This window comes from Hibiscus syriacus, unplaced genomic scaffold, assembly GCF_006381635.1.
Source record: "Hibiscus syriacus cultivar Baekdansim isolate YM2019G1 unplaced genomic scaffold, ASM638163v2 tig00001644_pilon, whole genome shotgun sequence".
Lineage (NCBI taxonomy): Eukaryota > Viridiplantae > Streptophyta > Magnoliopsida > Malvales > Malvaceae > Hibiscus > Hibiscus syriacus.
The window spans coordinates 4,491,168-4,506,030 of record NW_024061878.1 but is presented as its reverse complement, the minus strand read 5'-3'; the positions used below and the strand labels follow the sequence as shown (position 1 = coordinate 4,506,030).

The following is a 14,863-nucleotide window of genomic DNA, read 5'->3' as shown; positions in this document are numbered from 1 at the left end:
TTAATTTCATTAGTTGAGATCCAAATATATTTTATTAATAAAAAATATATTTATTTTATTTTTTAATGTTGATTCATTGTAAATAAAAATATTAAATTAAGCTTTTCATTAAACTGATTTCTTTTATATTTAATATTTTATTGAATATGTCCAATTTAAACTTTAGAAAAGGCATTCATTTTCAAGTCAATGCATATATCAATTTTGTGTGAAGATTATAATAAGTTCTAAATATTACATAAATAATCAAAATTAAAAATATATTAAATTAATTATATATTAATAAAAGATATTATTTTATTTAATTGAAATTAAATCATAAATTTGATCTTAAAATAGTTTTTTCCTATCTAAAACATAATAAAATATAAGAAACTTGAATATTTTAGACGAAAAAAATCCACCAAATCGAGAGTTATGAATATCTTAAATTTCTTTATTTTTTAAAAGCATTAAATTGACATAATTTTGGCCATCCTTTACGTGGCGTCTTAAATCTAATTAGGTGTTAGCCATTAAATCATTTATGCTTTATTTGGTAAAGCGAAAAGAAAACTAAAAGAATAAAAAAAAGTAGGACTGAAAAGTGAAAATACAAAAGTTTATTTTTTTATTATTGGTATGTTTATTTTACTTTCATTTTTCTTTTCAACCAAGCAAATATTTTATTTTCATAATTTCATCATATCCTTCCATCCTTTTGTTTGCTTGGTAGAGTTAAAGAAAATTGGAATGCTATAAAACTAGAGGGCTAGAAAAGTGAAAAGATTGAAAAATAATTTTTCCTTCCATTAGTGTGCTTGATAAGATAAATAAAAAAATTGAAAGAAAATTACAATTTTATTCCTTCGTTGCTTGGTTTTTTTTTATTAAGCTAAGGTGATTATAAAGTAATATTTGTTTTAAATACTCGTAACTATTCGACAATGAAAATTCAATCACCCTGTTGCAGTTGCTGGTGCTCGAACCCGTAACCTCTAAGAACAAAAACGATTCCTTTAACTACCGAGGTAAGTTTGTTTGTGCCCTTCTTTGCTTGGTTGAATTGAAAAATGAAAGTAAAGAAAATTAAACCTTAAAAATATACTCCCTCTGTCCCATTAAATCTGTCAACTGTTGACTTTTTTAGTCAATTTTTTTTACTTTGACTCATCATTATTTAAAATTTATTATTGATAAAAATATGAAAAAAAATATTTTAAAAACCTTAGTCAAGTAGTTTTTAAATATATATTTTATAAAATTTAATTATTTAAAATATTTAATTTTTTTACTTTTAAAAATCAATAATTGAAACATTTAGTGGGACGGATGAAGTTAGAATTCTTGCATTATTTTCCCATTTCCTATAATTTTATATTAACTTTTATTTCCTATTAAAAACACTTAAAATTTATTTTCCTTTTACTTTTTTCACTCTCTCCTTTCTCCTTTCCATTTTTTCACTCAATCAAGTAAAATCTTAGTCTAGAAGTGAAAATAGTGGCCAACAATATAATGTTAAATTTTATTTATATTGATTTACATAATTATTCTTAAAAGATGAGATCTGATAAATTTCTTGTTTTTAATTTAATACTATCATACTTTTTTAATATATTATTTATATTACCCAAATCATATTAATTTATATGGGTATATATATAATAAATAAATAATTATAAGTTATTTACTATCATAAAAGAGTTAATAAGTAAATTATATAGCCTAAAACACTTCTGTGTTAATTTAGAAGGTCAGAATTAATGATTCAAGATTTAAATTTTTTAATTTATCAATAGATTCACATTTTATTTTTTTATAAAGTTTTATTACTAAAGGTTAAGCTAAAAAATCTATCATAGGCACAATTAAGTACAATTAAATCCAAAAACTACAAAAAGAGAGGCAGGAAAATTGTAAGATTGAGGAAGTTTAAGAGACGACAATTTAATTTAAGATTAAAAATGATGATTTTATAGCGTAATCGAAAGTGTGATAAAATCATAACATTTCAACTTGGGCGCAATTTAAAATGTTATCTTCTTTCTAATATTTTAAGTTGAATCGAAAATATTAACTTCGTCGTAACATTTAGGTTCAATCGAAAATGTTAGGAAGATTGTAACAATTTAGGTTACACATAACCTAAAATATCATGATTTTCATCAAAATTTTGACGCGCCCCAAAATCATTGTTTTTTAACCTTATATTAGGTTATCGCACCACCACGTAATCACTATCCAGCATTGGCAAATGAATAAACATTTATTGCTTTCCTGTTTTGCCTTTCCTTATTTGTGAAATACTAAACAGAGCGGTTGAGATCCCTTTTTTCCCTCGTAAGATTCTTGATGAGGTTAGGAATCATTTATATCTTCTCACTTGCTAAATTTTCTTCTTGTTCTGATTATTTGGATCTGGTATTGATCAATGTTTTAAAGCCATTAAATGCCTTAAATAAGTTATTTATTCATGCTGTATAACTTTATCGAGTTTGTTATTCAAGTTTCCTCTCTCGCTTTTGTTTTAGTTATCGAATGTGCAATTTATAAAAAAAAAAATCTAATTTAATTTGATCGAAAATTTATAGTCCGTTTGGTTTTAGAAAATATTTTTTTATTTTCATTTTTTAGAAAATAGTTTTCGTTTTTAATTTTTTGAAATTTAGAAAACATGTTTGGTTAATATAAATGAAAACTTGAATCCAAAACTAAAATAGTAAAATTGTATTTGGTATCTATTTTTTTTAAATAGAAATGCACAAATAGTTATTAAATAATTAAATTATAATTATTAAAAAATTATTACATAAATTTAACATGCGCGTTATGCAAATATAAAATAATAAAGTTGAAAGAAATTCCATAACCCAAAATTTATTTTAAGTTTATAATAAGAATAAAATATTAATGCATATTAGACATCGATTAAATTTAAAAAAATACACAAAAATATTATTATAAGCAAGAGCATATAAAAAGTTTCATTAACATAAAAAATATGTTTAGTGGTAATTGAAACCATCAAACTTTTGGAAAGAAATAATTATTGTAGTATGTGAACGTTTTTTGCACCAAATGTGATATTTTTTAACCCTTTGAACAACAAAATCAAACGTTGACCGTCAGAACACTTACATGACAGGTCACAAACTTACATGACAATCTACAATATTGATGTGATAATTTATGATATTATTGTGACAATACATTGTGAATGATGATGTAGTAGGTATACTTAATTGATTATTTTAGAAAGTTTGAGGTTTTATTTAATTTATTTTTTTTTAAAAAAAGTAAAAATAAAATTATAAAAAATGTTAAGATATTAAATACATTAAATATAAAAATTCTACAAAATTAAATTATTAATCAAAATTTTATTTAAGGACTACATTTAGTGTAAAAAAAGTTCAAGGACCTTATTGATCTTTTTACAAAAGTTTAAGTTAAAAAAAATATTGTTAGAATGATTTAAACTAAGTAAGGTAAGTTAAAATCTAGATATCATGTTTCCTTATTTTTAAATTTCCTAAACAATTTTAATGAAAATACTGAAAACATTTTTTTATGTTTTCATATTTTCACTTATTTTTGTTTTCATTTTCCAGAAAACATTTTCCAATTTTATAACCAAACACGTTTTCTATTTTCTAAGAAATAAAAATAAAAATAAAAATAAAAATAAAAATATCCTATTTTCTAAAACAAAACAAACCCATTTTTTGATTTTGACTATTATGATTTTTTTATAGAAAGCCGCTAATTTTATTAAAAATAGAAAATATCCAGAATTATATTAAAGATTTGCAAGCATAACTGTAACGTAAACTAAATTATAATTAGGACACTTTCCTATAAAAATTGAAGCAAAAACTAGCCATCTAGATCACACAAGGACCATAAAAGAAAAAGGTTAAAAAAACCTAATTAATGCTCGAAAAAATAAAGATATGAACAAATCTAACTGCATCGGCAAAAAACCACAAAAGGGGATAAAACTCCTAAAAGACCATCGACTGATAACTCTCCAAAAAAGTTATTATTTAGGATCTTTTTACCTAGGTTGAGCTTGAACTTTAGTATCATTAGGATCATATTAGGATCATTTTCATATATTTTTCATCATTTGCATCATGTGAGTGAGTTGATGGAATTTGAGTTGATTTTAATGTTTTATGTTGTAAATTGGAACGTTGATACTATAGCATTGCTTGAAGCTGCAGGAGATGCTGAGCGGATACTGTAGCAACTAATAACTCAATAGACAGTTATGGAATTTTCTGGATTCACACAACTGTCAATACAATTGTAAAATGGTTGAAAAATATAGGAAAAATCACATTTTTCCTATTAGAGGGTGCTTTGACTTATTGGGCTTATAAATAGGATTTCCTTTCACACTTTTGAGACTTCTTCAATTTTCTTCACCTCCAAATTTAATCCACCATGACCACATAAACCATTCTTCGGGGGGAGTACACCAGTAGTAGTGGAGCAGCCATGTAGTAGTGGTGATCGATCGGGGTTTAAGCTTTATTTTGGTTTCGTTACTTGAGAAAGGAATATACTTTATTTAGCTTAGATGTTGTATTGTTTTTGCATGTTATTTAGATTTGAACATAAGGTGTTTGATGAAACGTTTATTTTATGACTTTTGCTTGAAACAATATTGTTATGTGCTGGAGCTTTATGATATATTTTTAGAGATAAAATATTTTATGCATGAAATCTTGATGATTTTTAAAGATGGAAATTATTGGGGTTGCATGCTATTTATGTACAACATCGGTATTTACAAGAGTAAATTTATGCATATAGAGATGTATGTTACCGATTGTCTTTCTTTGTTAACTACTTGATTAATGGGTGGTGAAAATTGATTATAGTTATTTTAGTGTTTAATTGATAAAAGGAGAATAAATTGCTAATCATTGCAAGTTGCATAATTGTATTGCCACAACATAATCATACTATTAACAAATAAATGACAACAACATTTATTGGTCCATCGGTCTAATTGTTTTACAGTCAGCTGCAACATTCGTCTGCTTTCATTATTTTGATTTTTTGACTTTGGTATTTGTTAGATTACCATTTCAACCATACATTTTCCTACACTTAGACTCTTTTGTAAACAAGTTTTGCTCCCTGTGGGATCCGACACTCGTAACTTTATTTTCACCACTTTATTACTTAAATGATACATATACTTGCATAATTACTACATCTTACGTAGTATCAAGATTTGGCGTCGTTGCCAAGGAGCATCAATTTTCTTTAGTACTTACTCATTAGTTTATTTCTTTTTGTAGGTACTATTTTTTTAGTTTTCATCAGTTTATTCCCCGTGTGAAGATGAGCTAGAGCCATCCGATATAGAGATAGGAAGAACATTTAGAAGATGTTGTAGAGAAACTGCAAGAAATCGAACATTTATGGCTAGACAAGAAAACAATGCTCTGCTTCGCTACAGCACGGTGACGATGTTGAATTGCTAGATAGCTATAGAATTGGACAACAACAATTTTACAATATGGATGACCAAAATCGAACTATTATAGAGCACGTGGTGCTAACACTCGATGATTTACATCTTGGCATAGTGCGGCCAACAATTCATGTTGCACTAAAGTTGAAGTTTCTCCCTTACTCACTAAGAGATAAGGCTAGAGCTTTATTGACCTATAAGCCAATCAACATCACTAAGAGCCTTAGAGAACAAAATGGGGAAATTAGCACATGCATTGAGTAGTAAGTACCAAAGAGTGCTGCCCAACAACACTGAGAACCCAAAGTCACATGGGAAAGCTCAAAGCAATGAGCATTGCAAGGCCATTACAACTTGAAGTGGTCTCCGCATTGGGAAACCTATTGAGGACTCCAAGAAGACTATTGATGAAGAGGCTAAAAATTATGACAAGGGTAAGAGCATGAAAGTTGAACTTGAAACACATACTGATAGTGCCACAACAAATGAAGCAGGATAATGTAGTAACTCTGGACCATTGCCATCAATAATGTTTACCATGCTGCCAGATACTTTTCCAGCTCGAATGCTACAGTAACCATAAACAAGGCCACCTTCACCATTCCCTCAATGATTCAAGAAAACAACTGAGGATTCATAATTTAAGGGATTCATGGACGTGCTTCGACAATTAACAACTGACATTATATTGATTGAAGCTTTGGAGCAAAATCCAAACTACATCAAGTTAATGCTAGAAGTCCTATCTAAGAAAAGAATGCTTGGTGAATTCAAAATTGTTACACTCACTGAAGGGTGCAATGCCATGGCTGTGAGTAGATTGCCACCAAAATTAAAGGACGTGGAGAGTTTTACTATCCCTTGTGTTATTGGTGATCGATTTGTAGGTAAAGCATTGGGTGACTTAGGTTCCAATATAAATCTAATGCCTCTATCTATTTTCAAGAAATTTGGCATTGTTAAGGCCTAGCGTATTACCATGACACTTCAACTTGCTGATCGATCCATTGTTCACCCTGAAGAGATAATAGACATCGTGTTAGTTCAGGTGGACAAATTTATTTTTCCTATAGATTTCATTGTTCTAGACTGTGAAGCTGACAAAGAAGTGTCGATCATACTTGGCCATCCATTCTTTACTATTGGCCGAGCGTTGATAGATGTTGAAAAAGGGGAACCTACTATGGGGTTGAATGATGAACATATCACGTTCAAAGTTTTGAATAATGTTGTTTATATTGATGATAATGTTGAGTACCACTCTATTGACATCGTTGATAAAATTTTGCAGGAATGTTATCGCATTGAGATTGATATTTCTGATTTTACAGCAAAAGAAGAATCAAACGGACTAGAAGGAACCAATGCTTTTACATTGATCCTGGCAATAACAACAATTCTGCACTACTAATGCTGGCTACAAAGTTACAACATGATCACCTGAGTAAAACTGAAATTTCTACCATGGAGCATAATAACATAGAAGCAACGGAGGCAAAAAAGAAGGTTTCACAAGGCTCTGCCAATAAAGGCTCTCATCAGAAAATTCACCCTGTGAAGCTACAACATCTCTATGGTTTCAATAAAGAAGTGTGCTTCATGAAAGATTCCATGAATCAAGAGTTTCACTGTGAACAATATTGCGATCTCATAAATTCAAAGGACTTAGAGCAACATGATTATGTCATAACACTTTTAACAAGGTAATAGGGTTATCATTTTACAGGGACCTAGGAGAAGTTTCCATAAACTTCTATTTCACTATGTGAAATCATGCTTATTTACCTACTTTCAATATAAATTTAAGTTTGTTGAAAACATTTTGATGTTTCGATATAACAAATAAAGTGTAAATGAATTTTAAGATTTTATATTCGATTTGAAAAATAATATCTGATTAAATTAATCGAATATCAAAAATATTACTCCAAGTTTTCAAATGTCAATTTTAATCCTTACTTAAGTGTAAAATTGTGTTTTAATCTTAAAATATTTTTGAAACAATTTTTACAAAGTATTTCGAACCTTACTCGAGCCAAAAATAAGTTTTATAAATGGATGTACCGATACACCCATATTTCGAATGTAATTAGTATACCAATACATAGCCGAATGTACCAATACACTCATGTTAATTTTGGCTTCGAGAAACATCGAATACAATTAGTGTACCGATACACCTGGTATGTAACGATACACTTGGTCAAATAACGGTCGAAATATTTAAATTTTACACTGAGTGTACCGATACACTTTGATAGGGTACCGATACACCTATGCTCCCAATGGAATTTTTAAATGGTATTCACACCATAACGGCTCCATTGACTTCACCAATGATCCCCAACGTTTAGAATCAATCCAAGGTGTATTTAAACAAGTTCTGAAGCCATTGATCAACAAAAATTATCAAGAGCAGCTAGAGAATCAAAGAGAAAGCCTTAAACTTATTGTTTGAGCATTTTCAAGCCTATTTTCCATTCAATATTCATTTTTCTTTCAAGAACACCATTTGTGCTCAATTGTATTCATTTTGTAGTGTTCTTTCTTTGTTCTAGAATTGTGCAAACATCTTGCCCTGTGAGGTTTTTCTGTAAGTTTGCGAAATTTGTAATTTTCTCTTTGGGAGAGAGTGTTCTCAAGAATTTGGGGTATAATTCTTGAGGGAATTCTAAGGTTACTCTTTGTCCTCAAAAGAAAGAAAAATTAGTGAATTTATGGAAAATCCTTAGTGTGTATAGCTAAGGTAGTGGACGTAGACTTTTTTTTGAGAAAGTCGAATCACTCTAAATCGCTATGCAAATATTTTCAATTTTCTGCAAAAGCTTCCACCAAAATTTTAATTGCCAATTCACTATTCTTGGCTATTTCGTCAATCGATTAACTCAAAAATTGGTATTAGAGCTACAATCATTTGAAGGTTTCACCACCTCTTGAGTAGATTCGGGAAGAGTTATATCGATATTCAAGTCATCAATGTCCTCTACATCAAACTTCGACTTCGTTCTTGAGTTGATGTGAACACAACAACACAAATGGATCCTGAAGTCATGCCTCAAGGACCTATCACTCGTGCAAAGGCTAAACAATTTAGGGAAGTACTTTCTTATAAGTGTCTTAATGTTTTTAAATCTTTTAATGAGAAAGAACCCTTAGATAATAGGTTGTTTAATATGTTACATATTGAATATTAAATAACATATAGTTCACATTCTTATATTATACATTATATAATTTCATTTACTTAGTTTATTTCTTTATGTTATGCATGTAGGCACATTCGGCCAACACTTGGGAGCTAAATTGGAGCTAAATGGAGCATACAAAAGCAAGGATACTTACATGGGAACGATTAGGAGAGCATAAGGAGCAAATTGGTGAAAAGTTGTTTTGAGGCCATGAGCTCATAGCTGGATTGAGTTGAAGATTTGAGCTACAAGATGACCTCATTTCAACTGGGGAGCTGCACCATCATCATAACCACTTAGGACACTTCAAATATGTCCTAAGTCAAAATTTGTGAAATCGTACCTTTTCGTGAATAGTTGCCAACTCAAGAGGAACATTTTCACAAGGAGATGCCATAATGTTCACCATGCTACAAGTCACCTATGGCCAGCTCACCTTTAGCTCATTCACACCATAAGTAGCTCAAACATGAAGGGAAACCTTTCTCAAACATTGTGACCTTTCATGAATGATGCTGCCCGTGAAGATGCCTTTACATCCAAGAGCATGCTGATGAAGACATTATAATCATTGGAAGTTTAAATCACCAAGGAACATGATATAAAGCTCCATGCCTATTCGGCCACACACATGCCATGCACATGAGAGCTTTTGGCGCCAACATGAGAAGACACAACACCATTTGGCCAAGGGAGATATTTCCTCATCATTGCCGAATCATTAAGCCCCTTAATGAAGGGTTAGTCAAACCATTACAATCCCAAAGGACTTAATCATTCATTTGTACTCATCTCATTTCTTATAAATAGAGTGGTTTGCCATCATTTGTACTCATCTCATCTCTTATATAAAATATACTATTGTGAGTTATTTCTCTTCAAAGTTCTTTGTGAACTTTATCGATTAAACAAGTATAGTTCCTATACTTGTGGCATCATTCCTTCCATCTTGATTCCTAAATTCCTAGATTAATATCTAGTGGGTTGAAGACACTATCACCACCCCTCAAGCAAGTTTGTGAAGACCGGGATTGTGCTTCATAGTATAGTTTCCTCTTTGGTGTGTTTGAGATACAACATCACCACCATTGCCATTTCATCATCAACATCCTTCATCAAGACCATCATCAATTCCATAATTCCGCAACCATCTCTATTCTTATTCTTATTTTTTCATTTCATTACTTATATTATTATTCCCTTTATTAAGTCCATCATTAATCATATTTCCTTTCTTATTTTGTGCAGCCCAAGCTTATAAATTCAAGGACATCAGTACTTGTCAATCCTAGATCGGGACACAATAAGGCTATCTATATCTCTCCATCAAAGCGTGTAGATCACCTTACATCAAGCGGTAATCAGAGCATAGTTGGATTGACAACAAAAGTGTCATTGGCGTGCAAAGCAAAAGAAAAACAGAAGAAAAGACTCATTCAACAAAATTGGAGTGCAAAAAGAAAAGAAAAAGACAAAAAGAAGAATCAGAAAAAAAGAAAAGAAAAACAAATTCAAAAGAGAAAACAAGCCAAGGAAAAGTGCTCTACCATTACAAGAACATCAAAGAGGCCATCTACACTAAGTGTTATTTCTTGAATTGTAAGTCACATCTTCCTTTTTCTATCCTTTCATTTTCCTTGTCTTCAACCATTTCTTTCTTTTAATACCTTTAAATCATTTCTTCTACCTTTCCATTTCTTCTATTCTTTCTACCCTAACCTATTTACAGCCGACACACATAAGGAAGGAATTAACTTGTTATAATCTTGAGTAAGTTCCTCAAAGGACTTAGCAAGAGAAATTTGAGTGGACAAAGGCTATTGAGAGAGTGAGATCAGAAAGGGAATTGTTAAAAGCCATAATTATATTCCCGAGAGTAAACACGAGTGTTGAGTGGAGTGATCTTATCATTTTCTTTGGAGTGAACTTGAAAGGTTTTGTGAGTGTGCTGCTAAGGTTTATTTTCATTTTATTCACTAACAATGTCTCAAGTTTCAGGACAAATTTTTGTAGTGAAAAGAGCCTTGAATATTCAGTCCATTAAGGATAACCAAAGAGAGACCATTTTCACACTAGATGTCATGTAAACAACAAAGTGTGTTTCATGATTATCGATGGGGGAAGTTGCACCAATGTTGCAAGTACTTTAATGGTGGCTAAACTTGGACTCAAGACCATTAAACATCCTACACCATACAAGCTACAATGGCTAAATGATGGAGGAGAAGTTAAAGTCACCAAACAAGTCAAGATTTCCTTTTCAATTGGGAAATACCAAGACCAAGTCCTTTGTGATGTCATTCCAATGAATGCGTGCCATATACTCCTAGGGAGGCCTTGTCAATTTGATAAGAAGGCTATCCATGATGGTTTCACTAACCGGTCCTCTTTCTATCACCATGAAAAGAAATTCATTTTGACTCCTCTTTCACCAAATCAAGTTTCTGAAGATCAAGACACTTTGAAGAAAAGCATTGAAGTTTTCAAATCTATCAATGAGGAGAAGCCAATGAAGATAAACATATATATGCTGGAGGAAAAGATATTAGGAAACATTTGTTATCCTACAATGCTCTAATTGTACTTAGGTAAAAGGAAAGCTTAATTTTGACTAACATTATAGAAGGCTTGTCTTCCTCTATTTCATCTTTATTGTAGGAATTTGAAGAGTTATTTCCGAAAGATATCCCTAGTGGATTACTACCTATTAGAGGGATCGAGCATCAAATTGATTTTATACCTGGTTCATCCATTCCAAATAGACCAGCATATAGAAGTAACCCCGAAGAAACCAAGGAACTTCAAAAACAAGTTGAAGAATTGATGGACAAGGGATACATACGAGAGAGTTTGAGTCCATGTGCTGTTTCGGTGTTACTTGTGCCCAAAAAGGATGGTTCATGGAGAATGTGTGTAGACTGCCGTGCTATCAATCAAATTACCATCAAGTACCGACATCCTATACCAAGACTTGATGACATGTTAGACGAATTACGTAGAGCCACTATGTTTTCTAAAATTGACTTAAAGAGTGGATATCATCAAATTAGAATGTAAGAAGGAGATGAATGGAAACCGCATTCTAAACAAAGCAAGGATTGTATGAGTGGTTGGTAATGCCTTTCGGTTTAACCAATGCTCCAAGCACCTTCATGAGGTTAATGAATCATGTACTCCGGCCATTCATCGGTAAATTTTATGTTGTTTATTTTGATGATATTTTGGTTTATAGTCATAACTTGGAATCCCATGTGCAACACTTGAGGTACGTTATTGAAACCCTTCAAAATGAAAAGTTTTATGTAAATATGAAGAAATGTGTCTTTTGCACTAACATTTTAACATTCTTAGGCTTTATTGTAAGTTCACAGGGACTTGAAGTTGATCATGAAAAGATCAAAGCCATTTAAGAGTGGCCTACGCCTACTTTAATTAGTCAAGTTCGAAGTTTTCATGGTCTTGCAAGTTTTTACAGAAGGTTTGTGCCTAATTTTAGTTCTATTGTCGCCCCTTAACATGGATCATTAAAAAGAATTCTATCTTTTCATGGAGCAAAAAACAAGAAGACGCCTTCAACGAAATGAAGGAATGTTTAACCAAGGCACCTTTACTTGCACTACCTAACTTTGATAAGACTTTTGAAGTGGAGTGTGATGCTTCTGGAATCGGAATTGGGGCTGTTTTGACTCAAGAATGACGACCCATTGCATATTTTAGTGAAAAGTTGAATGGTGCCTTGCTAAACTATCCAACTTTTGACAAAGAGATGTATTCTCTCATACGGGCACTTGAAGTTGGTAGCATTATCTTCTACCAAAGGAATTCGTCATACACACTGACCATGAAGCCTTGAAGCATATCAAAGGTCAACACAAGTTAAATAAGCGACATGCCAAATGGGTGGAGTTTTTGGAGTCATTTCCTTACGTTATTCATTACAACAAAGGTAAAGAAAACATTGTAGCCGATGCTCTCTCCAGAAGGTATGTACTCCTTAATGCCCTTGATTCAAAGTTAATTAGTTTTTCATATATTAAGGATTGTTATGCTACTGACCATGACTTTGAAGAGAAGTATAAGTCTTGTGAGAAAGGTGCATATGAAAAATTTTATAGGCACGAGGGATATCTATTCAAAGAAGGGCGTTTATGTATTCCTCAAGGGTCTCTTCGAGAAGTGCTTGTTCGAGAAGAACATGAAGGAGGTCTTATGGGTCATTTTAGAGTTAGCAAAATATTGGAGATTTTGAAACAACACCTCTATTGGCCTAAAATGAAGAGAGACGTTGAAAGGGTATGTGAAAGATGTGTCACTTGCAAAAAGGGTAAATCAAAAGTTATGCCTCATGGACTTTACATGCCTTTACCTATTCCTCAAGCACCATGGGTTGATATATCAATGGACTTTGTGATGGGACTACCAAGGACAAAGAATGGACGGACTCAATATTTTTGGTAGTAGATCGTTTTTCCAAGATGACACATTTCATACCATGCCACAAGACAGACGATGCAACACATGTGGCCAACTTGTTCTTTAGAAAATTGTGAGATTACATGGCGTTCCAAGAACCATAGTCTCCGATAGAGATGTTAAAATTCTTAGCCATTTCTGGAGGACATTATGGAGTAAGATTGGAATAAAGCTGCTATTCTCCACAACATGCCACCCTCAACGGATGGGCAAATCGAAGTGGTGAATCGAGTATTATTAACATTTTTGAGATCTATCATCAAAAGAACATCAAAGATTGAGAGGAATGCTTACCACATATTGAGTTTACATACAATCGGGAAGTTCATTCAATAACCAAGATGTCACCATTTCAGGTAGTGTATGGATTTAACCCCTTAATACCTCTAGATCTTCTTCCCTTGCCTCAAGAACACATGATCAACAAAGATGGTAAGAACAAAGCTGAGTTCATTAAGAAACTTCATCAACAAGTTCGAGACAATATAGAAAAATGAACAAGGTAATATGAACAACAAGTGAATAAGGGATGCAATCAACTAAAATTGAAGGAAGATGATTGGGTGTAGGTGTATTTTAGAAAAGAACGTTTTCCTTCCCAAAAGAAATCCAAGTTGTTACCAAGAGGAGATGGACCGTTCCAAATCATCAAAAAGATCAATGATAATGCCTACAAATTGGATTTACCTGGTGAATACAATGTAAGTGCAACTTTTAATATTTCAGATCTCTCTCTATTTGAAGACAACAAAGATTTTAGGACAAATCACTCAAAAGAAGGGGAGGATGATGTGAACACAACAACACAAATGGATCCTGAAGTCATTCCTCAAGGACCTATCACTCGTGCAAAGGCTAAACAATTCAGGGAAGTACTTTCTAATAAGTGTCTTAATGTTTTTAAATCTTTTAATGAGAAAGAACCCTTAGATAATAGGTTGTTTAATATATTACATATTGAATATTAAATAACCTTTCACATTCTTATATTATACATTATATAAGTTCATTTACTTAGTTTATTTCTTTATGTTATGAATGTAGGCACATTCGACCAACACTTGGGAGCTACATTGGAGCTAAATGGAGCATGAAAAAGCAAGGATACTTACATGAGAACGATTAGGAGAGCATAAGGAGAAAATTGGTGAAAAGTTGTTTTGAGGGCATGAGCTCATAGCTGGATTGAGTTGAAGATTTGAGCTACAAGATTACCTCATTTCAGCTGGGGAGCTGTACCATCATCATCACCACTTAGGACACTTCAAATATGTCCTAAGTAAAAATTTGTGAAATCGTACCTTTTCGCGAATAGCTGCTAACTCAAGAGGTACCTTTTCATAAGGAGCTGCCATAATGTTCACCATGCTACAAGTCACCTATGGCTAGCTCACCTTTAGCTCATTCACACCATAAGTAGCTCAATGAAGGGACACCTTTCTCAAACATTGTGACCTTTCATGAATGATGTTGCCCATGAAGATGCCTTTACATCCAAGAGCATGCTGATGAAGACATTGTAATCATTGGAAGTTTAAATCACCAAGAACATGATATAAAGCTCCATGCCTATTCGACCACACACATGCCATGCACATGAGAGCTTTTGGCGCCAACATGAGAAGACACAACACCATTCGACCAAGAGAGATGTTTCCTCATCATTGCTGAATCATTAAGCCCCTTCATGAAGGGTTAGCTGAACCATCACAAGCCCAAAGGACTTAAT

General features: G+C 32.1%; 1 pseudogene; it reads left to right on the top strand.

Moving 5' to 3' along the window:
• The first annotated feature begins 6,937 nt into the window (after positions 1–6,937).
• LOC120130261 overlaps positions 6,938–14,863 on the top strand; it is a 44,323-nt pseudogene continuing 36,397 nt past the window's right edge.